At 45.2% G+C, this 25,070-nt stretch overlaps 1 protein-coding gene across 1 annotated transcript in view; it reads right to left on the bottom strand.

The window, feature by feature from the left end:
- The window catches only part of EIF4G2 (eukaryotic translation initiation factor 4 gamma 2), an 86,600-nt gene that overhangs the window by 48,729 nt on the left and 12,801 nt on the right, over positions 1-25,070 (bottom strand). The window contains exons 2-4 of the mRNA XM_068133833.2: positions 13,773-13,897; positions 9,134-9,202; positions 6,127-6,264 (exon numbers count right to left, since the gene is read on the bottom strand). The gene's annotated coding sequence lies outside the window, so the exon portion shown is untranslated. The remainder of the gene's footprint in view (positions 1-6,126; positions 6,265-9,133; positions 9,203-13,772; positions 13,898-25,070) is intronic.

Below are 25,070 nucleotides of genomic sequence, written 5' to 3' on the forward strand. Positions count from 1 at the left end.
CTTTATGATTCCGATTGCACACCTTCGACAAGGGCACAAGGTGAGTGTGCTCCCCGATGAACAATCACATCCTGTGCTTGATTAACAGGAAAACCACATGAGACCAAATCTGCCATCTACTCCAGTGCTTGTAGCGGTGTCCTTTGTTAAGCTCTTCCACACCAAATGACCTCATTCCCAAGAACTCTACTTTTCCAGGTTAGGATGATTTTACCCACCCACTGCCTTTCTTACCTCCCTCCTTTCATTTGTTGTTGGATTGCGTGTTCCTTCGGTTTCATCCCACTTTCCCCTTCTTGTTGTGTTTCGATTAGCTTGTGTGCAGCTTTTTCACCCCCGCCCCCCCCCCACCCCTCCTTGTGTCTTCCCCCCCCCACCCCCCTCTCACTTATACTTTGCTGTTGGCATTTACCCCCTTTCCATTATGCTCGAGCTCTTCCAAGAGTCTCAACCATGTATACAACAGATGACTGTCTAATAGCCTTACACTCTGAGGTTGCAAAAAATATTAGTTTTGCAAAGCAGATTTCTTTAGGTCAAATCCAGTGAAACATATACCATAAAGGTAGAATATGATAAGAACGTGTCAATGGATATGCCTTTGCACACGTTAGATGCTACACGGTATAAAGCAAATGGCCACTACAAGGAATTTCAGGTATGAAGTCGGAGATTGAAAAAGGTGGATTTGGGGAGTAATAACGGGTGTAGAAAAGATCAAGGCTTTGGATGGGGGAAGATAAGAGATGGTGGTGAACAGCTGTTTTCAAGACCTGGAGGGAGGAGTGGGATTGAAGAGTGTGGGAGTTTGTTCCAAAGACGGTAGAAAAGAGGAATCAAGAAGTGAAGGTGAGCAGAGTCTTGATTTTGGCAGTTTCACCAGAAGAGGGATTCTGGCAGATATTGTGTGTCCTGAAGGAATATTTGGGGGACAGAGCAGGGAGAGCAAGGCCGGAGAGGAGTTGGTAGAAAACTGAAAGACCACCAACCTGCCTGCGGTGAGCGAGTGAAAGGCCCCCAGAATCAGCTTAATCACGTGAGATACCAACGATTCTGAAAACTTTGGTTTCTACAGCGTGGAGCCGAGTTAGGTGTGAGGCAGGAACACCAGCCCAGGGGAGGAGAGCAGTATTCCATTGAGCTGCAGATGAAAGCTTTGTATGTAGTGAGGAGCTCAGTAGTGACAAGGACTTCGCACGACGGAGGATGCCCAGTCGGCGACTGGCTTTGGAGACCAGCTTGGAAATGTGGTTTCCCAGGAAAGATTATGGCAGATAGTGAGACCCAAAAGCTTGAGTGACAGAACTTCTTGGAGGATTGTTGAGAAAGTAGATGGGAGGGTTTTCCAGTCGGTCTTTTCGGAGCGACAAGGTGAGTGTGAGATTTGTCAGGATTGAAACATGTTCCACTTGTTTGACCAGTTTGTGATTTTGTCCAGGTCTGTATAGAGTGAAGAGGCTGCTGCCTGCCGATCTGAAGTTTGAGATGTGGAGCGGCAGAGAGTGGAGTCATCAGCAAAGAGATGGAGACGATTTTCCAGAGAGTTAGAGATATCATCAATGAAGACCAGAAAAAGCACAGGGCCCAGAACACCGCCTTGAGGAACACCAGCCTGATCAGGAAGGGGAGATGAGAGAATCTCTTTCAGGGCCACACATTGACTGCGACCGGAGAGGAAGTCCGCAAGCCATGTGTGGAGGTTTCCATGGATACCATAAGAGGAGAGTTTTGGTGAGCAGGACAGGATACCAGACCATATCGAAGGCACAAGATATATCAAGGGAGACAGCTCTGATTTCCTGTTTGGCATTGAGGATCTCCGTTGAGACAGCAGAAGCAGCATGTCCAAAATATAATAGAAGTCTGAAATTGGAAAGATTGTGCGGTGCCCCATAACCAACAAAGTAATGGCTATCAACTCTGACAAAGGACGCCTCCACATCGTGAAAATGCAGAAAGATTGTGCCAGCTATTACTTACGTGGGAGTTGGATGTATCAGGCAGACTTGCCTGAGGGAGACACCATATCTGGTTTGGGTGCTTATTAACAGTGATGGAAAAGTCACATCTGGGGATTGTGAATGCACAGGACAAGTTTAGAACAAACTTGTGAATTATGTTATTTATTATTAATCATGTCAGGAGGTGGAGGGAAGGAGAGCGAGAGTTGAGGGTTAGGGCTGGGCGATTGATATTTTGCTCGTCGATTATTTGGACGATAGACAATCTCGCAATACATCGACATTGACCAATCACTTATGCCAATGTAGCGTAACCACCCTGCGGCTGTAGCTAGTGCTTGGGGGGGGGGGGGGGGTGGGGGGGGGGGGAGAGGGGGTACCACACTATCGATGTTAATATAACCCTAATGATGACCCACTGCGCTATAGCTTGAAGATATAGCTGTACATCACCATGTAATCTGTCCTGAAATTGATAAACACATGTGCTTTCAGTGAAAGCAGGGTTTGTGTCATTGTCAAACAAACATCGTCATAATGGGCATTTTTACAGCGTAGCCCGTTGGGCAATGCCGTCGACAACAGCATTTGTCTGTCCGACTGTCCCCACAAATGTACACCAATCGGAGCTGAGGATCTGGTCACATGACGGGGACGCATTTAGTAACCATTACAGTTGCACATTTTACTGAAAGGAAATATAATAATAATCTTGTGGAACGTTTTTGGGTTCCCAGCAGATGTCATGAAGTAGATAGGTTACTTCAGAAATTCCTCAATGAAATGATGATTTTGAAATGCGATCGACATGGACCATGTTCCTAAATCCAGAAGTGAACAGATAATTACAGTTCACTGGTTTGATATATCAAAACAATCGTGATTTCACATTATATTTCGATATATTAATACTAGTCGATTATTTGGCTTGAGGAGGAGGGAACATGATGAGGAAACATGAGGAGGAAACAGGAGGAGGGAACATAAGGAGGAGGAAACATAAGGAGGAGGAAACATAAGGAGGAGGAAACATAAGGAGGAGGAAACATAAGGAGGAGGAAACATAAGGAGGAGGAAACATAAGGAGGAGGAAACATAAGGAGGAGGAAACATAAGGAGGAGGAAACATAAGGAGGAGGAAACATAAGGAGGAGGAAACATAAGGAGGAGGAAACATAAGGAGGAGGAAACATAAGGAGGAGGAAACATAAGGAGGAGGAAACATAAGGAGGAGGAAACATAAGGAGGAGGAAACATGAGGAGGAAACATAAGGAGGAGGAAACATAAGGAGGAGGAAACATAAGGAGGAGGAAACATAAGGAGGAGGAAACATAAGGAGGAGGAAACATAAGGAGGAGGAAACATAAGGAGGAGGAAACATAAGGAGGAGGAAACATAAGGAGGAGGAAACATAAGGAGGAGGAAACATAAGGAGGAGGAAACATAAGGAGGAGGAAACATAAGGAGGAGGAAACATAAGGAGGAGGAAACATAAGGAGGAGGAAACATAAGGAGGAGGAAACATAAGGAGGAGGAAACATAAGGAGGAGGAAACATAAGGAGGAGGAAACATAAGGAGGAGGAAACATAAGGAGGAGGAAACATAAGGAGGAGGAAACATAAGGAGGAGGAAACATGAGGAGGAAACGCAAGGAGGAGGAAGCGTAAGGAGGAGGAAACATAAGGAGGAGGAAACATGAGGTGGAGGAAACATGAGGTGGAGCTAAGTTATCGCTGGCACCGTATTAATTTGCGATTGGAATGATTAATGATGCTGTTTGGAATGACAATATAGAGAACGTGCTGCCAATATCTGACGTTCGTTCGACTGAAGGTGGCACAGAAATGTGGAATTTATTTGTTCATCATTTGCCGTTTATTTATCCAAGTCATTCACGAACTGACTGTCCATGCAATCAAGTCAAAAAATTTTATACTTACATTATTTGCTAAATGCTAACTGATATCCCCCACCCAGGTCATACTATCCTCTTCAACTAAAGTATCAATCAAGCCCGGCTACAGCGTTGTTGGACTATCGATCTTGTTGATCAATTGCACCTTTCCAGCATGGCGAAGAAGCCACTGTGGCCCAACACCAGACTTCATCCATACCATGTATCAAAGTAGCCAAATTTCTCAGTCCACCCTTTTGCCTGTCACACTTTTGTTTTTGGTTTTTTTTTTTCTCTCTCCCTGGGACGTCATTATGGAAGGATTGGCAAAGGAACCCACCTATCTATTTCCATTGTCAGCACTAGAAGCTTCTATGCCTCACCATCAGCCATGACCTCTCCTGGTCTGACCATATAGCAAAGCTCGCCTCCAAATCAAGCAACAAAATGGGCATCCTCCACCATTCTTTCATAAATCAGAACTACTCAACACACAAGATCCTTGTCCATGGCTCATGGAGTACTGCTCTGCTCTATGGGTTAGCACCCTAGCATCACATTCCCCTCACTCCTAGATTCTGTGGAATCTAAAGCTCTCAAAATTAGCAGGATAGCTTAGAGGTATGCACTATCGCTGTTGGGCTGTCCAGCCTGGGTCGAACCTCGACCCACTACAAATGGTCCAGCTGGTGTTTCACATGCAGGACAATTAAATCAATGTGTGCACCATCCCTCAGATGCATGGTAAACTGGGTATCTCATCTCACAGAATTAGCGTTAAAGATCTGTCTGTCTCATGAGGAGGAGGTAAGTCATCGCTGGCACCGTGAAACAAAGCGCACCCTGCTCTAATCTACAGTGGGCACGACAGCAGCGTTCCCAGTAATGATGCAAAGCAGCAGCTACATGTTGTACACAAAAACAAGCGTTACGCCTAGGTCCCCCGTCGGTGAAGTGATGCGAGTTGACAAAGTGGAAGAAAACATGGAAGAGTCGATAATATTTGCGAGTGGGTTGGAGACGCACCCACACACCAGATTAGAAGTTAGTAGTTTGTTTATTTTTCAAGATATTTCGCTCAGAAGGTTCAGACATATATATGATGGCGGCCATCGTGGATTTTGACGTGGCGACCCAATTTTCAATAGCGTTCCGTTCTTCCTTATGCCTAGATACACCCACACACCAGATTAGAAGTTGGTACTTCGCTTATTTTTCAAGATATTCCGCTCACAAGGTTCAGACATACATGGCGTCAGACATACATGGCGGCGGCCATCTTGGATTTTGACGTGGGTTGCACCCACACACCAAATTAGAATTCGGTCCTTCACGCATGCACGCACGGAGGGGAAAGCCATAGTCCCCCTTTCGCTCCACGGTGCGACGGGGGACAATAATGAACTGCAGTGATTAGGCCGAATCACATCACAGACAGTTAAGTGGCTTTTTTTTTTTAACCACCTTTCCTCCAGTCTAGTTTCTTCCGCTCTCTTCGCACTCCAACCCTTTCAACCCGCCCCTGCTCCACCAATAACCCTTCCTGGTTAAACTCCTGAAATGCAGACTTGCCACCCCCTCTTTTGTCCCTCATTTCTACCATCTATGGAATAACCTTTGAGGCTGTTCAATCCCTCCTCCAGGGCTGCAAGCAGACGGTACACCACCAACTGATGTCATCCCCCATCCATACCCGCAACTGTTCTACACCCACATTATCTCAACCGAACCCTACCCTGACCTCTTACTTGTAGGTTATTCAATCCCTCTCTCATTGGCCCACTACCCCACTGTCGATTAGTTTCCCCTTTATCCTCGGTCCAGGAGCCTCAATCCTGCATGCATAACTGAATAAATAAAACAATACATATATGAGGAAAGAGCACTTTAGGATATTATTAGCAAAAGGATATATAGCAAGACTCCGCTAAAAAAAAAAAAAGACAACATGGCTAACATTCCCTCAATGCTCAAGTCCTAAAGACCAACATATTAAGTCAAACAAAATCAAACCACCGGACTGCATAGGTAGGAAAAATGCTTCAAGATATTCTATCAATTTAATAATCATGATGTGTGTGGAATTAAGGGGCTTAGCTTGACAACCTTCAACACTGCAATAGACAAGCCGTATTATGTAACGAAAGCTCCCGTTTTGAAACAAGGAAGAATAAAGAGAAATGAAGGCTGGGCAAGGAAGAACATTAATAACTGCACTCACCCCACATAACATGAACAAAAACATAAAAGGAAGGTACAATTAACTCACCCTCTGACTTTTCTGAAGATGGCTTCATGATGTTGGGGACCAGCTGTGCTGGTCGACAGCGGGGCGGCATCTCGTTTAGTGCTTCGGGAAGGAGCCCATTTCTGAACAAAGAGGGCCGAGCCTTGTCCAGGGAACTCGCTTTGGATTGGGTGGCAAGGGTCGAAAAGGAAATCTTAAATTTTGCTCAAAAAATATTTGGGCACACAATTTGGTGCGGCAATCAATTGCAAGCAGGATCATACCGATCGTGTCAAATCATACTGATAAGTCAAATATTTTGAAGCTTGCTCTGCCTACACCAAGCTGCCAAGAAAATAAAACACGAAACCATGCCTCCAATCAAGTGGAAGGATTGGTAAGTTAGGAGGACTGCACTGACTTTTTCTGGAAGCAAAATACTCGTGCTTGCCCGAGCAGCAGAATCAGCTCCATGTAAAACAACACTTTAGACAGCTTATCTTTCAGGCAAGATAACTTTTGAGGTTAATGTGTCAAAGGTCCAGCTGGCATCAGTGCATCCAAGTGGAGTGGGCTTTCCCACCCCCCCCCATAAAAGGAAGGAAAGATCATCTGATCTCTCCGAATATGATCTCTCCGACTCTCTGGAAAATCCTCTATCTCTTTGCTGATGACTCCACTCTCTGCCGCTCCATTCCTCTTCCCTCAGATCGGCAGTCTGCAGCCTCCTCACTCTCTGAAGACCTGGACAAAATCACAGACTGGTCAAACATGTGGAACATGTCTTTCAATCCTGACAAATCTCACACTCTTACGATGTCTCTCCGAAAAGATCGACTGGACAACCCTCCCATCTACTTTCTCAACAATCCTCTCCAAGAAGTTCTGTCGCTCAAGCTTTTGGGTCTCACCATCTGCCATGATCTTTCTTGGGCAAAACCACATTTCCAAGCTGGCCTCCAAAGCCAGTCGCCGACTGGGCATCCTCCGTCGTGCGAAGTCCTTCCTAGGCACACCTGAGCTCCTCACCACATACAAGGCTTTCATCCGCAGCTCAATGGAATACTGTTCTCCCCTATGGGCTGGTGCTCCTGCCTCACACCTGGCTCGGCTTCACGCTGTTGAATCCAAAGCTTTCAGAATCATTGGAATCTCCCGCGATGAAGCTATCTCTGAGGGCCTTTCACTCACTCACCGCAGGCAGGTAGGTGGTCTTTGTCTTCTACCGACTCCTCTCCGGCCTTGCTCCCCCAGCTCTCTGTGCTCTGTCCCCCAAATATTCCTACAGGTCGCACAAGATCTGCCAGCCACCCTCTGATGGTTAAACTGCCGAAATCTCGGCTCTCTGCTCACCTTCACTCTTTCATTCCTCTTTTCTCCCGCCTCTGGAACAAACTCCCACACTCACTTCAATCACACTCCTCCCTCCAGGTCTTCAAAACAGCTGTTCACCACCATCTCTTATCTTCCCCCATCCAAAACCTTGATCTTTTCTACCCCCACTAATTCACCCCAGATCCACCTTGTTTGAAATTCCAACTTCTTTCCTGGAAGTCTTGGCAGTGTCCATATGTTTTATACCTCTCCCACCACCCCCCCCCCCCTTCCCATGCCTTCCCCCCAAAGCCCTCTCCCTCCCACAGTTCTCTCGATGTCTCCATGTCTCTCGGTCCCTGCTCTCAAATGTTGTGTTTGTGTCCTTCCCCCTCTCTCCCCATCTTGTCTACCGCTCCCGATGTTATTTGTTTTGTGTGTCTGTTTGTCTTTGTGTGATTAATGTTCGCTCTTTCACGAGCCTCGATCTTGTATACAAAAAAAAAAAAAAAAAAAAAAAAAAAAAAAAAAAAAAAAAATCTAGCTGATCCACATTCCCCTCCCTTAAAAAGCAATTTAGAATTTGGACCTCAACTGGTGACATCTGATGCAACCCAACACCTAGTTTCACATCTGGTGCAACACAGCCATAGTCGGAGAATTTCAACCACACCAATGCAAATTATTTGGAAAAAACACATCTGCCAGCTTAAAAAAAAAAAAAAAATTGAAGTGTGGTACCACCCATTTGTCAAGAACATGTTGTAATAATATTGCGAAAATTCAACATTTCCCACAGATCCAGGTGCACACAAAGTACTGTATGTTTATGCGACTTGTATCCCAGCGACAAGAACCGAGAAAAATTTTCAAATACAAGAGCACTCGTGATAACGATCCTTCATTTTTGTAATGTACGCCCGCCTGCAGTCTTCCGGACAACACCGTCCAGTTTTGCTGGTTGGCAGCAACTTGCCAACCAACGTCAATGCTCAACATGCATTTTAAAATGATGTCCAGGAAGCAAAGCTTTTGTTTCCTGATTGTTGAAAGTCAAAAGGATGACAAATAGCCAAACACCTGAGCAGTTTAGTTTTGAATACATAAATTAAGATAATTTTGGTTTTATGTTTATTGCTGCATGGAAAGTTCAAATGGATTGCGTCATTATGGTAAATAAATGCGACAGTAATAATGGAAATTGTCGTTCAAATGACTCACTACTCACAATTCAAATGACGTTCAAATGACAATGAATTGTTCACTACTCACAATAAGTTAGGGATATTGTGGGAGTGAGTTTATTTTTTTTATAGGGGTTAGGGTTAGGGTATTGAAATCAAGAATGCTGTGGTTTTTTCACACTCAATAACCATAGAATTAGGGCCAACAACTTTTTTCAACATAATTAATACACAAAATCAACCACACCGAAGAACCTGCCAATATCCCTAACTTATTGTGATTAGTGTATGTTGACAGTTTCTCAAGACTATTTAAAGATTTTGGAAATCTTTGCAAAAACTGGAAAGGTTGCATATCTCCATCAGGTGCACCAAAGTAACTATACAATGAGGTTGATACACCCACAAGCACACACATTCGCCAAACAAACGAAACCCAGATGACTTGGGCATTGGTATGGTTCAACGAGGAGCCAGCCAGGCAAGCGCTGTGCAGGCAGCTGAAAGAATAAAGGCACTTGCACAAGAAACTTGGGATTTTAGAAACTCACCTGCCGCCAGCAGCCTTGGCAAACTGAGCCACGTCCCTGCCGCCTCCAGCTCCCCCACCCGATGAAGCACTAGCAAGAGGGAGTAGAGGCAGAGATGTGAGAGCAGTGGGGAAAGCAGCACCATATCATGTCTGAAGGCAATTTTGCACTTCAATCAAAATACAGCAAATAACTAAATTAAACCTAAACAACTGTAAAATATTGTCCTGTCAATAGCCGATGAACACCAGCCTTGGATGAATAGCCAAACCAGCTTTAACTCTGAAGCGTCCCCCGAAGATGACGGTTATTTTGGGTGCGGGCGGGAATGAAGGAATTCGAGATTTTTAGTTAAACGAAACACAGGTTTAATCCAGAACCCACAACGAACAGACACGACAGTAAAGTCAACAAATAATTTAATGAAAATAAATGCAAGACGAAATAAAGTTGTGGTAAAAACTAATTCCCTACTTTGAGGTTCCTCCACTCATTCAAAAAACACACAAGGAAATGATAAAATAAAAGTAAAATGTCCTTTGCGTGCTGGCAATTAACTGTGGCCTCAAAATGACACGTTTGAGGAGGTTGGTGGCCATTGAAGCACGATGCTCAAAGCCTCCCTCACGGGAAGCTCAAAATGGCGGCAATGCCGCACGTCGAAGGCTTTCACTATCGAGCCTGTGGTAAGCTCGTGAGGACTGCCTCCTTCCTACACTGCCTGGACGAGCACAACGTGGCCTTCACCTCCCTGGTGAGTCCAATAGTCAACCTCTCTCAATAGCTGCCAATGCCACCAAGAGCTCCTCACCCTCCAAAAAGACGCACCAATCAAAAGATGTCGCCGCTTTCTTGTCCAAAAACGAGAGAGAAAGAGAGCGACTTCTTTACTCCTGAGCCAATCACCCAACGTCCCTCCCATTTGCTCCGCCAGACAACCTCTGGGCTAATCATGTCCTCAGGGGTGTAGCCTGTTTCCTATGGTCCTTTAGGGGTGGGGCTTACTTTCCGATCGGCTCTGCCAGATTGTTGTCGTTAAATGGAAGTTTTGCATGGCCGGCCTGGTTGTAAATGCTGTTTCAGGGGGGAAAACAGAGGGAATATCATGTACTGAGGAAAACTAACTGCAATCCTTATTTGGTTAGCACAGCTTCACCCCTCATGTGAAGACACAATCTTAAGCTACAGTTTCCCGACGTACACATCGAGATGCCTCCTACGCATCCACGGTCCATGCTATAACTATACAATCCTATCTTTACTATGGGATTCCTTCATCTATCACCACAAACATAACAATATGTGCAGATATACATCACAGGGCCGTCCCCCAGTTTCCGGTATAAACTCCAGCGTGTTAAATTTTTATCTCCAGTTTGTTATCCTCGTGTCTTTATTGGTTTCTGATCTATCAAAGATATCAGTAAATGAAAATTGGTTTTCCTTTATTTTGCCAAATAGACCCAAACAAGGTGGGTTAGACAGCTCTTCTTCATTTTGGTTCCATTATCGGCTCGAGCATGCATTTTATTTACATAAGTGTGAACTGTGAAATAAAAACCTAAATTGATATCTCGCAGGTCAGTGAATGCATGTAATTATAAAGCTTCTATTTATTACTTAGCTATGTATGAATCACGGTTTGTCATTGCTTACAATGTGTAAGCATACCCCCACTAGTTTGAATATTGCTGGCTTTGCATTTCCTGCCATTTCTTTGTTTGAATAACTGCCATTTCTCCCACCAATTTCCTGCTTGTGTAATAAATTCACGAGAGAGGATATCATGTCTGGACTTATCCTGTTTGGGATTAATCTGCGATAGCACCCCTGGGGCAAATGCCCCAATTTATTAATTGGTCTGATAGACAATAAGGTGTGACACGTAACGCTGGTTCATTCACCCAATTAATATCCGTTACGCAGCCGCCGGCACGGTTCCCCACCTGTTTTATTCATCTCAGGTACGGTAAACCAACCCTGGATGTAAAAATCTGGCCAGGGGTGAGAGTTGTGGACGGCGTCCGTGGTCTCTTGATGGACATGTCTTGATAGTTATCCTGGCCGCCTCCACGACTATTAAATCACAATAGTGCGTGCATGAAAAGGAGGGCTCACCCCTTGTATATTCATGTTATCTATATAATAATAGCGTAAGGACTCGACTTTGTTATCCCTTTTACGCCGCACCCAGTGACCCGATGCCCACGGCACTAATGGATTTACGATCTACGAACCGCGCTCTTTGTTTATCACATACAGCCATACTCGAAAAATCTGAATTAACCGACGTTGGGGCCCAAAAGCATCCGATTAACTGCCGATACGACGCCATCGTATTGGCGTCTGCTGGTCGAAGGCGAAGCAAGCCGTCCGCCGATTGGACAGGCGAAGGCGAAAGCAAGCCGTCCACCGAGTGGACAATCCAGAGCATGCATTTGTGCCGGTGTCGGCTATCGTTGTTCATATACGCACTCTTCATTCTCATCTTTCTTCCTAACTCTTACTCGGACAAGCAAATCCCCTATGCCATCCATAATGGTACACTATCCATACACCACATCCTCCCTTCCGTGGATGTTCCACGGGTTTCGGCTAGTTGTAACTATTACCACTTCTGCGTAAGCTACATACTTTGTGAATGGGTATACATGGTCCAAAATGTAACAGAGATAGAGCAACCGGTCACTTCTCCCACTGATCCGGTTTACCCACCTCCCATTTATTAGTCATACACAAAGCAATTTGTTCACTTTGTCTATCTGTCTATGAACGAGGAACAACTATTTCAATTGAATTATATATTTTAAACACTGCAGAACACAAATCTAAACATGAATCAGAACACAAACCTGCAGTTTAGCAGTCAGTACTTTAGCTTTAATTCTCAAAATGTACAGAATTTGACCAGAGCACACATGCGCAGACAGGAGTGAGATAATAGTTTGTCTGCCTGTCTGCCAGTCAAACAAAATTGAAAATCATTCCAAACAGGAAACGTAAGATAAAAAAGAAAAAGAAAAGATAATCATCATCATCATCATTTTGTGTGCAGCCTGTGGCCATTGCTGGAGCATAGTTGTGCCGCTGATGGTTGCCTCTGCTGATTATGGCAGGAATTTGGAATTTGTTCATGGTGCTGGCAATAACTTGCCTACTCTTAGCGAAGGACCCCTTGGGATCTTTAATATTCACCAGCTAATGCCGGCAGATGGGACACCAGTTTAACGGCAATCTAAGGGATGGCACACACATTCAGGAATCACCTTGCGGGGTTTTCTATTTCTACAGGCTTTAAAGGAAGCAGTTACCCCATCTCGGTGCCATTTCTTTATAATAACCGTTGACACTTGCCGGTGGAATAAGAGCTACCTTTTGCTCCAAGCTACGCGTTCACTGAAACCAACACAATGACCTTATTTCTAAAAGGAGAAGTCTTCATCCGTCCATGTGTCCGTCACGATGGGTGCCTGTTCTCAAGGAGTGATAAAAATGGTACCATTCTAAAGCTAATAATCGATTTACCTAATTTGTGTCCATTTCATCATAAACATGCCCGTTTTAAAAGCTCGTCTTTCCATAACGGAAGAAGCAGGACCTCAAGCTTTAATGCAGCAGTTCCAACGGTACAACAGCAAGAACCCTTTACACAAAGCGCCATGGATGTGGAAGCACCACAAAATAATGTGTGTGTGTGTATATATATATATATATATATATATATATATATATTTCACTTCATTTGCATACTCTGAGATTCAGATAGATATGCAATAGGTTTGTTCAGTACAACTTGGTCTTTTGACAAAACCAGTCAACGAAGCGACGTGTGCGCTAGTCTCATAATACTGCTAGTCAATTCTAAATGAAGAATGAATGAATGATCGTTTTAAGGCCATTTCCCCCGCTAGAGCAGGGGTTAGCCTTGCGGGCCCAATGACAATCATGGTTCCCTGTTTGAGGCAATGTTTTTATGGCCGGATGCCCTTCCTGACGCCAAGCCTTAGTCGCCTCTTACGATGCGCAGGGATACGGTGTACCTATTCTAGCCGGGGTACACACCGGGATCATTCATCCCAGCAAGCTGGTACTCAATTTGCCGACCTCGGAAGGATGACAGGCTGAGTCAACCCCCCTGGTGTTGATTTAGCGATCGACCGGGATTCGAACCCAGGATCCTAGGATCCCAAGCCGGCACCCTAACTGCTAAGCCAACACCAGGCAAATTCTAAATGAAGGATGTAGTTATTTAAATTTCACCAATAGTTGCACTCACACACTGCAAACCTGTACACTTACTATTCATCAAATGGCATTCAAACAAAAATACAAACAGTACAGACCAGAAAACAGGCATCATGTGATGCTCGTTGTTTCTGAACCAACTGTCCTTAACGACCGTCCTGATCTGTGCATTTATGCGATAGACCGACTGATAGTTTAATACAAATGCTGGTAGTACCGGAAAACCCGTGAAAACTTTCATGCCGGTAGGTCAGACAGCCCAGAATACTTTTGCTACCGACAGCGAGCAAAAAAAAAAAATAATAATAATAATTCACACTCATAATATCCAGCTACTCTCAAAGATCAGCTATTGCTGATACGTGATACTTTTACAACAAGGGAACGAATTCAAATTAACCGTGAAAATACATACCTAATACGAGAGCCCCCCTCTCTGATCACACTCTCCACTTTGGCGGTTGTCGTCCGATGTACAACAAAAAAAAGAAGAACTACTGTTGTGGGGGAAGGAGGGGGGAGGGAAGGGGGTAATGGGGGCTGAAAGAGAATGTGTAAAAAGGTTAATATCAGCACACATTATCCAGCAAAGAAACTTCCAAATATCCTTGGCTTTAAAATTACTCGAACAAGGAAAGCATCAATTCCAGCAAAAAACATTTTTTAAATGATTCATGAAAGACAAGACATGATTCAACATGTCACTGAAAAGTCTCATTTTAGCTCCAACATGGCTATGCTTTAACAAATTACATTCATCGAAGAGGGTGGGATAGGGGTAGAATGAAGAAAAACTATAAAAAGAAAGGGGAAAGGGAAGGATGAAGGAGAAAAAATAAATAATAATAATAAGGGAATTATTATTCCTTGCATCCTCGCATATATACATGCATATGACTGGATTGACATATTTTTATATGATGTACAGGTAGTGGACAAAAAAAATAGGACCGTTGATCTTGAAGCTCACCTGCATCAGGAGAAAGTCACTTCAACCCTCCGCAGACTCCCTTAGACCCTGATATTTTTATGCTGTGAACAAACTTTGGTACATGACGGGTGATGAAGGCTGTGGTCAAGTTTCATTGAAATTGTGTGCGTGTAGTTTCTGAGAAGGGAACAAATAGCTATCGTGTTTGGTTCAAGCAATAATGACTGAAGTGTTCATTCATGGACTCTCACTGACCTACAGAAACGGCTCGATCGCATCAGCTCACCGGACTAAAGTCCAGGTGAGCTTAAAAAAAAAAAGAAGAAAAAAGGGGAGACAACCTAGGCAAATGAGGGACATAGGTGTGGCCCATGTGTTAATTTTTGGGTCATGTATAAAAATGCTGCGCAGACATGGTTACATGTAATTATGGCTATCATGGCTGTGAGAGAGACCCCTCCCCCCCACCCCCACGCCCACGCCCCCACCCCAATGGTCACCCAATGGTTTGATGAACATGACATCCATATATGTTATGACCTTCTCGATCATCACATCTGAAACCCAATAGAGCATTTATGGGATATTCTGGAAGGACGCCTGAGATAGCGTTTTCCACCTCCATCAAGCAGTGAGAGTTGATCGACTTCCTCATGGAAGAATGGTGCCGCATCCGTCCTGCATAATTCCAGACACTGGTGGACTTTATGCCACGGCACATGCAAGCCGTACTGGTCACATGTGGTGACCCAACACCCTATTAAGTGACATTGGCGTTTCCATTTTTTTGTCCAATACCTATATATACATACATACGATGTAAGAATGGATCACCATATTTGTACCAGTCCCCAGCAAATAAAGCAGGCGTTAAATTGAGTTTCATGCCTCGTTTATTACAAGTCAGTTGGCTATCCAGCCATCGACCTTTCCTTGACGTGTTTGATCAAAATTTGCTTTGCAGCCAAATAATGAGTACATAGAGGTAGATGGTAGCAGTGATGCATTTAGTATTTTCAGGTGCAGGTCTAAATTAAATATTGCTGGTCTCGGGTTCTACCACTCCAAGCCGGCGATGTGGAGTGAACCTGGATATATTCCGGAGCTTCCCACATTATATAGGTCTTTCCTACATGAGCTTCCTCAGCTATTTCTGGCCATAAAAACGACTTAATCATGCCAGCATTTTGATACTTTTTAAGCATAATACATACATAATATATACAACCTGGTGTTGGCTTAGCGGTTAGGGTGCCGGCTTGGGATCCTAGGATCCTGGGTTCGAATCCCGGTCGATCACTGAATTAACGCCAGGGAGGTTGACTCAGCCCGTCATCCTTCCGAGGTCGGCAAATTGAGTACCAGCTTGCTGGGATGAATGATCACGGTGTGTACACCGATTTAGAATAGGTACACCGTATCCCTGCGCATCGTAAGAGCGTGACCAAGGGTTGGCGTCAGGAAGGGCATCCGGCCATAAAAACAGCCTCAAACAAGGAACCATGATTGTCATGGGGCCCGCAAGGCTAACCCCCGCTCTAGCGGGGAAAATGGCCTTAAAACGATCATTCATTCATTCATACATATATATATTTTTCACTATTATTAATGTTTTAATCAAATTTGTTTGACCAACACGAATTAATAACAGGTCTTGGAATACGACCTGAAAACAAAGAAAACTAGAAAAGCACTTTGTAGAGTGCATGGTTTTGCCTCACGCACCCATTCTGAACAAAACACGGTACGATTATGGCCCATATAACTATTGTATTCATGCACCCGATTACATCACGTACATTGCCATTATCAATAACTATTATTAGAATATTTAACAACCACTTTTGTGCACATTAAGGCTAAATAGCATCGGTGAAGGTGAATATTAGAAACAATTAAAAATATATTCCCCATGGATAGTCGATCATATACAGTATGATGTTTCGCATCGATCTGTTATGATGACATCGTTATCACCAGATATATCCGATGGGGAGTCGATGACATAGGCCACGTTTCAATTTATTTATTGATTTTTCAGAGAGGTTCAAAGATTATGTCCAAAATTTCCCCTTTAATCCAATATGGCTGCCATGCCATGTGACCGATGACATCAGTCATCTATAAAATACTCTCCATGGCGAGTCCCTCCTATTGTTATGATTTATGGGAGCGAGACATGGGTCATGAATGTAGAGCAGCAACGAAGGCTGGAAAGGGTGGAAATGCGAATGGTTCGGTGGATGTGCGGAGTATCGTTGAGAGAGGAAGACAAATGATGAATTGCGAAAGATGATGGGAATAGAGCCTGTGATCGATGCTGTGAAGAGGAACAGGTTGAGATGGTTTGGTCGTGTGTTGAGGAAGGATGAAAGTGACTGGTTGAGAAGAGTGATGGAAATGAATGTAGAAGGAAGTAGAGGACGGGGAAGACCGAGAAAGACTTGGCTAAAGATGGTGGAAGAAGAAATGTGGGCAAGGGGGTTAACAAGGAGAGATGCAGAAAATAGGGCAAAATGGAGAAGATTGTCATGGGGACTGCAAGGCTAACCCCTGCTCTAGGAGGGAAAATGGCCTTAAAATGCATGTTGTTGTTGAGTCCCTCCTATGTTTAAATTTTCGCATTGATAGGACAAGCGGTTTAAACTGAAGACGCAGGTTGGAATAGTCACACCTTTGGTGGAAACTAACAATACAAAAATTGATTATGGCATTCCAGAAACTGCAGTTATTTTGCTCATTTGTAAATTTCTTATGGTCCGAGTACATGTATATTTTGACTTTGAACTTCTTGGAACTCCTATATTAAAGAATCCATTATTGAAATCAAACTTCATTCTTTTTATTGTCATTCAATAACTCAACTATCCGTTAGTCCAGATAACATGACTAGATTTTTGGGCATTCCTGATAATTTAAACAGTTTAGTCAGCCGCTCACCTGAACGATGCACCGTGGGACCAAGTTCCGAACACAATCCAAAACCATGCCGGTCATAAAGGAAAACAATTTATTTCATACAAATCAGGGATACTCAAATCATTTAAAAATAAAGGACAGACAGGATGAGAAAAAGAAAACGGAACAGATATTCAGGACTGTAGCACTGAAACCTTGCAGTATGCATCATCTATACATATTTTAAAAAAACAAACAAAAACAAAACACCGTTTAGAGGCCATTTTTCCCCACAAAGCGGGGGTTGGCCTTTTCGGGGACCGTGGTTGTTGTTTTTTGGTCCCCTTTTTGAAGCAACGTTTTACGGCCGGATGCCCTTCCTGCCGCCAACCCTGTTTGTCGCCTTTTACGACAAGCAGGGAATTACCAGTGAACTGGTACTCAATTATCCGACCTCGGAAGGATGACAGGCTGAGTCAACCCCCCTGGCGTTAATTCAGCGATCGACCGGGATTCGAACCCAGGATCCTTGGATCCTAAGCTGGCACCCTAGCTGCTAGCCCAACACCAGGGGTCTATACATATCTATACATATTTAAAGGCCTGTGTATTTATTTTCAGTCACGGAGGAAGTGATCTCAAGTTCACAGAAGTGACATTGTGACTGCCTTTGCCCCATTGGTTGGACAAATCGCCCGACTCCACCCACAATAAAAAAAATCACGCACCACCATTTTGTGAAACAATAGGCCATAGGCCTCATGTGCCAGTCCATCGTCCAGTGCAACTGAAATCATCACAGGTAAATAACCACGATGCATCATGTATGCACAGAAGCAGTACGCACGTTTTTGCTTCATCTATGTCCACCGGGTTATTTGTATTACTTTTGGGACCATCTCAGCAGTGACCTGTGGCATTATACACCGCCCAAATAAAAGGATGGGCAAATTATTTAATAAATGAAAGTTTTGGAATGTAATTTCGGTATTAGCCCGAATTTAAGGCTGAATAGTATGAAAATACAGAAGGGTATTCCTACAATTATTATTGATATTGCAGTTGCTGTTTTGAAGATCACATCTGAGGTAATGTGTGTGACGAAAGCCTGCTGTTGGCTTCCCGGTTAAGGTCACTGGCTTAAGTTCTTAGAGTCGAGTTTGAGCACCAGTCATGCTGTTAAATGACATTAGGTGGGTTGATTCAGCCTGTCATCCTTCCAAGGTTGGCAACATGAGTACCACTACCAGCTTCTTCTACTATAAATGGATGAAGTGTGTGTGTGTACTAAAGATGTCCTCACCCCACTGGTCGGGGGGGGGGCGAAGGTGATAAATATTCTTAGATTTGTGCACCCGCCATTTTGACTGACTGACTTCCCCCCCCCCAGAATGCAAACAAAACAGTAAAAACATGCTTGTCTATCACTTTCTCCTGGAAGACAGCTTCCATGAAGCCAATGACGGGATCACTTAAATCTTACATACCATTCACCCGACGGCAGCACAGGAAATTATGGCGATTCCCAGTGGCCTGACTTGGACAGATTGATGTTCGGGACTTGTCACAATGATAACTTAAACGGCATTCCGTGGAGCGCAAACCTCTGTCAGGGTGACCAGTTTACATTTTGTATCCCACCAAGCCGGATCTGGAACTTTAGCAAAATCTAACTGGTTCGTTCTTGTCACTTAACCCATAAAGTGCTGACCCTATTTAGACAGAGGGGGATTTGGTTTGATTCATCCACAGCTTTGAGATATCCTGCTCACAGACAGGACAGACGGGTGAAAACATAACCTCGTCCACTTTCGGTGAAAGGGGGTGTCCCAGAAGGGCGATTGGGAAGAGACAAGTTATCGATTACTGTTGACTACACTTTGACAGGGCTTCCAGGTAAACCGTATAACCGGAGCACTTCCGCATCTGATATTGCTTCAGCAAAATTCTTTAAAATTTCTCATTCAAAATGGGCTCCGCCAAAGTTACCAAAGTCTAACAGGTAAACTTGGCGGTAAAAAAAACCGGCGATCGGCACCGAAAGACATCCGAGGGTAGGGGTGGAACATTAAAAATGCCATTTTGACCAACTCATGGAAGATGGTGAATCCGACAACCTGACGAACCATTTGCTAACCTAAGTTGCATCCTCACAACAACGTTTGGTTTCTTTTATTATTTTCGAGCAGTATGTAGATTTGCACAACACCAAGCATATGGCTGGTTTGATGAACCCATCTGAGCACTTAACTCATGATGCAGGGATCCCAAGTTTAATTAAATTCCATCGGTTGTTGCTTCTCCCATAGCCCTTTAGGGATCAACAAGATCATAACCAGGTTTTGAGGTTCCATTTCCATAGCTGAGAATTTACCCTTGGACAGGTCACCCTTGGACATTTATTTGTCTATCCCCATTGCCCTTGTAATTCATGCAAAAGGAAATGCACATCTACTATCCTTGCGCTCTACTAAATATGTGCAACCCCCACCACAATAATTGGATAGTGTAGCACAAAATAAGATTGAAAAAAATAGTAATAATAAAATAAAGACCAAAATAATTTCATTATTGTCAGTAGGTGTTTATACAGCACGAGTACAAACCCCAATGCGTATACAGCATGCCCGAGATCGTTACGTTTCCAATTGAACAAAACACTTTTAATACTCGTCTTTTTAGTTTGGAAACGTCACGCCTGAGCCATACTCCGACACGAATACTATAGTTGGTGGTGCTATTGTTATCCGAGTGTAAGAATTTCCTCCAAGCAAAAAAAAAAAAAAAATCGGCACAGATTTTTATTCAAGTTAACACAATAGTGGCATTCATAGCCTGGGTGATAACTAAGCGTGGAAGTTTTTTTTTGTACACAGTCGAGGCTCGCTGAAGAGCTAGTACTAGTATAATGAATGAATCAGGATGCAACAGGCCTAAAGGAACAGCAGAGCGAGGGGGGAAAACACAAACAGCAGAGTTGAAGGCCAACATAGGAGACGGCAAACAATGGGTGTGGAGGGGAATGAAGGGGCAGGAGAATGAATGGGGTGGACAAGATGGATACAGAAGGAAAAACTGGAAATTTGGAAAGAGGAGGGACTGGGTGGGGTCAATGAGGGTAGAAAAGATCATGATTTTGAATTGGAGATGATCCGAGATGGTGCTTTACTAGATTGTGCATCAACTACAATCTAGTAAAGCAGCACAATTTAATTTTATGTCTTTAATCAAATAAACAAAAATAGAAAATCCAGTGGTGGACCCTGAATCCCAACATACCCTCCCCAACCCCCAAAAGCAAAACATGTATTGCAGTAAAATAAATGGCATTTAAAGATAACGGGATAACAGAGACTGGGATGCAGATTAATAATTGTAGTATTCTGGGTTGCGTCTTTGTGGCAGTGTCCATACTGTGCAATACAAAATGGCCATGGTAATGTAGTTAACAGGCAGAAATGGAGGCAGTGAATAAAAACTATTTCCGATTACCACGACGATGATTAGCAAAGATAAGGCATGAAGTCCAGCGCACATGATCATCGGGTCAAATTGCATTGTTGTGCATCAATTCCTCTAAGCCCTAATCCGATTGGCCTCCATCATTTGCAAATATTGCATACAATTCACTGTAGCCATCCTCTTCATATCATGCTCTACGCAATGTATTACTCTATTTAACAAAAGTAAGTGATGGGGGATGGGGGATTGCACCTGACGATGAACATAAATTGGTTGTCCAAGTACCCCATCAGTCGCCAGACAGTCATGCGGAACAAATGGTTACAAATTCCAAGGAGGTAAACAAATAAATACTAGAACGGCACAATGTCACGACATCGACTGATGTGACCACCCACATTATTACACCATTATACATACTTATTACACCAAGTTGATTTAAATGCCTTTCGCTGTTCTCAACGATCACATTTTTACCTGACATGACCTCTGACCTCTACATTTGACCCCGAAATCGAATCAGTTCATCTTTGCATCATAATATATACTTCTACCAAGTTTGGTCAAAATCCAATCACTGGTTCACAAGTTAGCGCAGTAACAGAATTTTTATCTAACGGAACCTCTGACCTTTAACCTCTCGACCCCATAATTTAATCCGTTTATCTTTACATAATTGCACATACTTCTTCCAAGTTTGACTTGGATCCCTTCAGCTGAACAAAAAACGTATTACAGATGAACAGACAGACAGCCAGACTGACAACCTGAACACACAATGCCTCCGGTCAGTCGGCGGAGGCATAAAAAAAATAACATCAATTTTTTTTGAATAGAGTCAAGGCTTGTGGAAGACCTAGAACACAGAACACATCACAACAGAACAAAAGGAAAGAAGGGGGGAAACACCAAAGCAGGGTCAAGGGAGAAACTAGGAGGGAGACAGACAGGTGATGTGGGTAAAAATGAAGGGTAGGGGAGGATGCAGGGGGTGGACATGGCGGATATAGAAGGAAACTCGGGAAAAAAAAAAATTGGAAATTTGGTAGGAGGTGAGCTTGGGTTAATGGGGGTAGAAAATATCATGGTTTTGGATTGGGGATGATCTGAGATGGTGGTGAACAGCCTGGAGGGAAAAAATGAGATTTAAGAGGATGTGGCAGTTGGTTGCAAAGGCAGGAAAAACGAGGAACAAATGAGTGGAGATGAGCAGTGATCCTAGATTAGGTAATTTCACCAAAAGGGAGTTGATGGTAGACCGCGTGTGCCCTTGCAGAAACATGGAGGGTACAAAGCACAGGGTGCAAGACCATAAAGGAGCCAGTCGAAGATAGAGTGACCACCGACCTGTCTGCGATGGCAAAGTGATACACCAATGATCTTGAAGGCTTTGGTTTATAATCAACAAATTTATTACGTTCCGTAGTCGAAAAAGTGGAGTAGCTGAAAGTATGCGGAGAGAAGAGTGAGGAGTGACTTGGGAACTTGAGGTTTATAGTGCTCAACAAAATTGAACACAGCGTATTCTGGGCATCCCTTTCCACAAATGGTGGGGCAATATTAAAGTTGATCTGGATTGCCGGACACGCAAATTACAATAGCTCGGCCTATTTCCGGAAAGTTTCTTTATCAGAAAAGATGCACATCAACTCCAAGCATACGAGGCTTTAAACATCTATACTGTACTATAAAAGTGAACCTGCACATTTATTTATACATACTTCCAAAAAATAATAATAATAACAATAATAATAATAACTAGAACTGCCACTTTAAAACTGCTGGCAGTGATGACCGGTTTACTCGCACCCACTTTTGATGCAACCCCACTGTTGATACAACCCCACTTTTCATACAACCACACTTTCATTGGACATGCTTTGACACAACCCCCTTGGATACAACCCCGACACACACACACACACATCCCCCCTACCCCCTCCCACACACACACACACACACCCCTCCCCACACACACACCAACCCCCCCTCCACATACACAAACACCCCACCCCCAACACACATATCCACACACACCCACACCCAAACACCCCCACACCCCTCCCTCCACACACATCCACACAAACGCACATCCCCTTCCACCCCACATCTCTACACCCCCCCCCCCCCACCCCAACACACACACACACACACACACACACACACACACACACACACCCCCCCCACCCCTAACACACGCACACATCCCCCCCTACCCCCACCAACCACCCCCACCTACACACATATCCCCCCCACCCCTAACACACACACAAACATCCCCCCACCCCCAACACACACACACACACACACACACACACACACACACACACACACACACACACACACACACACACACACACACACACACACACACACACACACACACACACACACACACACACACCTCCCCCCACACGCACACACATATCCAGACAAATGCACAACCCCCTCCCCCCAAGACACATCCCACACACACCCCCTGACACACATCCCACACACACACCCCCTGACACACATCCCACACACACACCCCCTGACACACATCCCCTACACACATCCCACACCCCACACACCCCCTGACACACATCCCACACCCCACACACCCCCTGACACACATCCCACACCCCACACACCCCCTGACACACATCCCACACCCCACACACCCCCTGACACACATCCCACACCCCACACACCCCCTGACACACATCCCACACCCCACACACCCCCTGACACACATCCCACACCCCACACACCCCCTGACACACATCCCACACCCCACACACCCCCTGACACACATCCCACACCCCACACACCCCCTGACACACACCCCACACACACACCCCCTGACACACATCCCCTACACACACCCCACACACACACCCCCTGACACACATCCCCTACACACATCCCACACATCCCCTACACACACACCCCCTGACACACATCCCCTACACACATCCCACACATCCCCTACACACATCCCACACACACATCCCACACATCCCCTAACACACATCCCACACACACATCCCACACACCCCCTGACACACATCACACACACACACACACCCCCTGACACACATCACACACACACACACACCCCCTGACACACACCCCCTGACACACACCCCCTGACACACACCCCCTGACACACACCCCCTGACACACACCCCCTACACACACCCCACACACACACCCCACACACACACCCCACACACACACCCCACACACACACCCCACACACACACCCCACACACACACCCCCTGACACACACACACACACCCCCTGACACACACACACACACACCCCCTGACACACACACACACACACCCCCTGACACACACACACACACACCCCCTGACACACACACACACACACCCCCTGACACACACACACACACACCCCCTGACACACACACACACACACCCCCTGACACACACACACACACACACACACCCCCTGACACACACACACACACACCCCCTGACACACACACACACACACCCCCTGACACACACACACACACACCCCCTGACACACACACACACACACCCCCTGACACACACACACACACACCCCCTGACACACACACACACACACCCCCTGACACACACACACACACACCCCCTGACACACACACACACACACCCCCTGACACACACACACACACACCCCCTGACACACACACACACACACCCCCTGACACACACACACACACACCCCCTGACACACACACACACCCCCTGACACACACACACACACACCCCCTGACACACACACACACACACCCCCTGACACACACACACACACACCCCCTGACACACACACACACACCCCCTGACACACACACACACACCCCCTGACACACACACACACACCCCCTGACACACACACACACACACCCCCTGACACACACACACACACACACCCCCTGACACACACACACACACACACACACCCCCTGACACACACACACACACACCCCCGACACACACACACACACCCCCGACACACACACACACACCCCCGACACACACACACACACCCCCGACACACACACACACACCCCCGACACACACACACACACCCCCGACACACACACACACACCCCCGACACACACACACACACCCCCGACACACACACACACACCCCCGACACACACACACACACCCCCGACACACACACACACACACACACACACACACACACACACACACACACACACACACACACACACACACACACACACACACACACACACACATCCCCCCCCCCACCCCTAACACACACACATCCCCCCCCACCCCCAACACACACACATCCCCCCCCACCCCCAACACACACACATCCCCCCCACCCCCAACACACACACATCCCCCCCCACCCCCAACACACACACATCCCCCCCACCCCCAACACA

This window comes from Myxine glutinosa, chromosome 13 (genome assembly GCF_964187855.1).
Source record: "Myxine glutinosa chromosome 13, kmMyxGlut1.1, whole genome shotgun sequence".
NCBI classification, from domain to species: Eukaryota; Metazoa; Chordata; class Myxini; order Myxiniformes; family Myxinidae; genus Myxine; species Myxine glutinosa.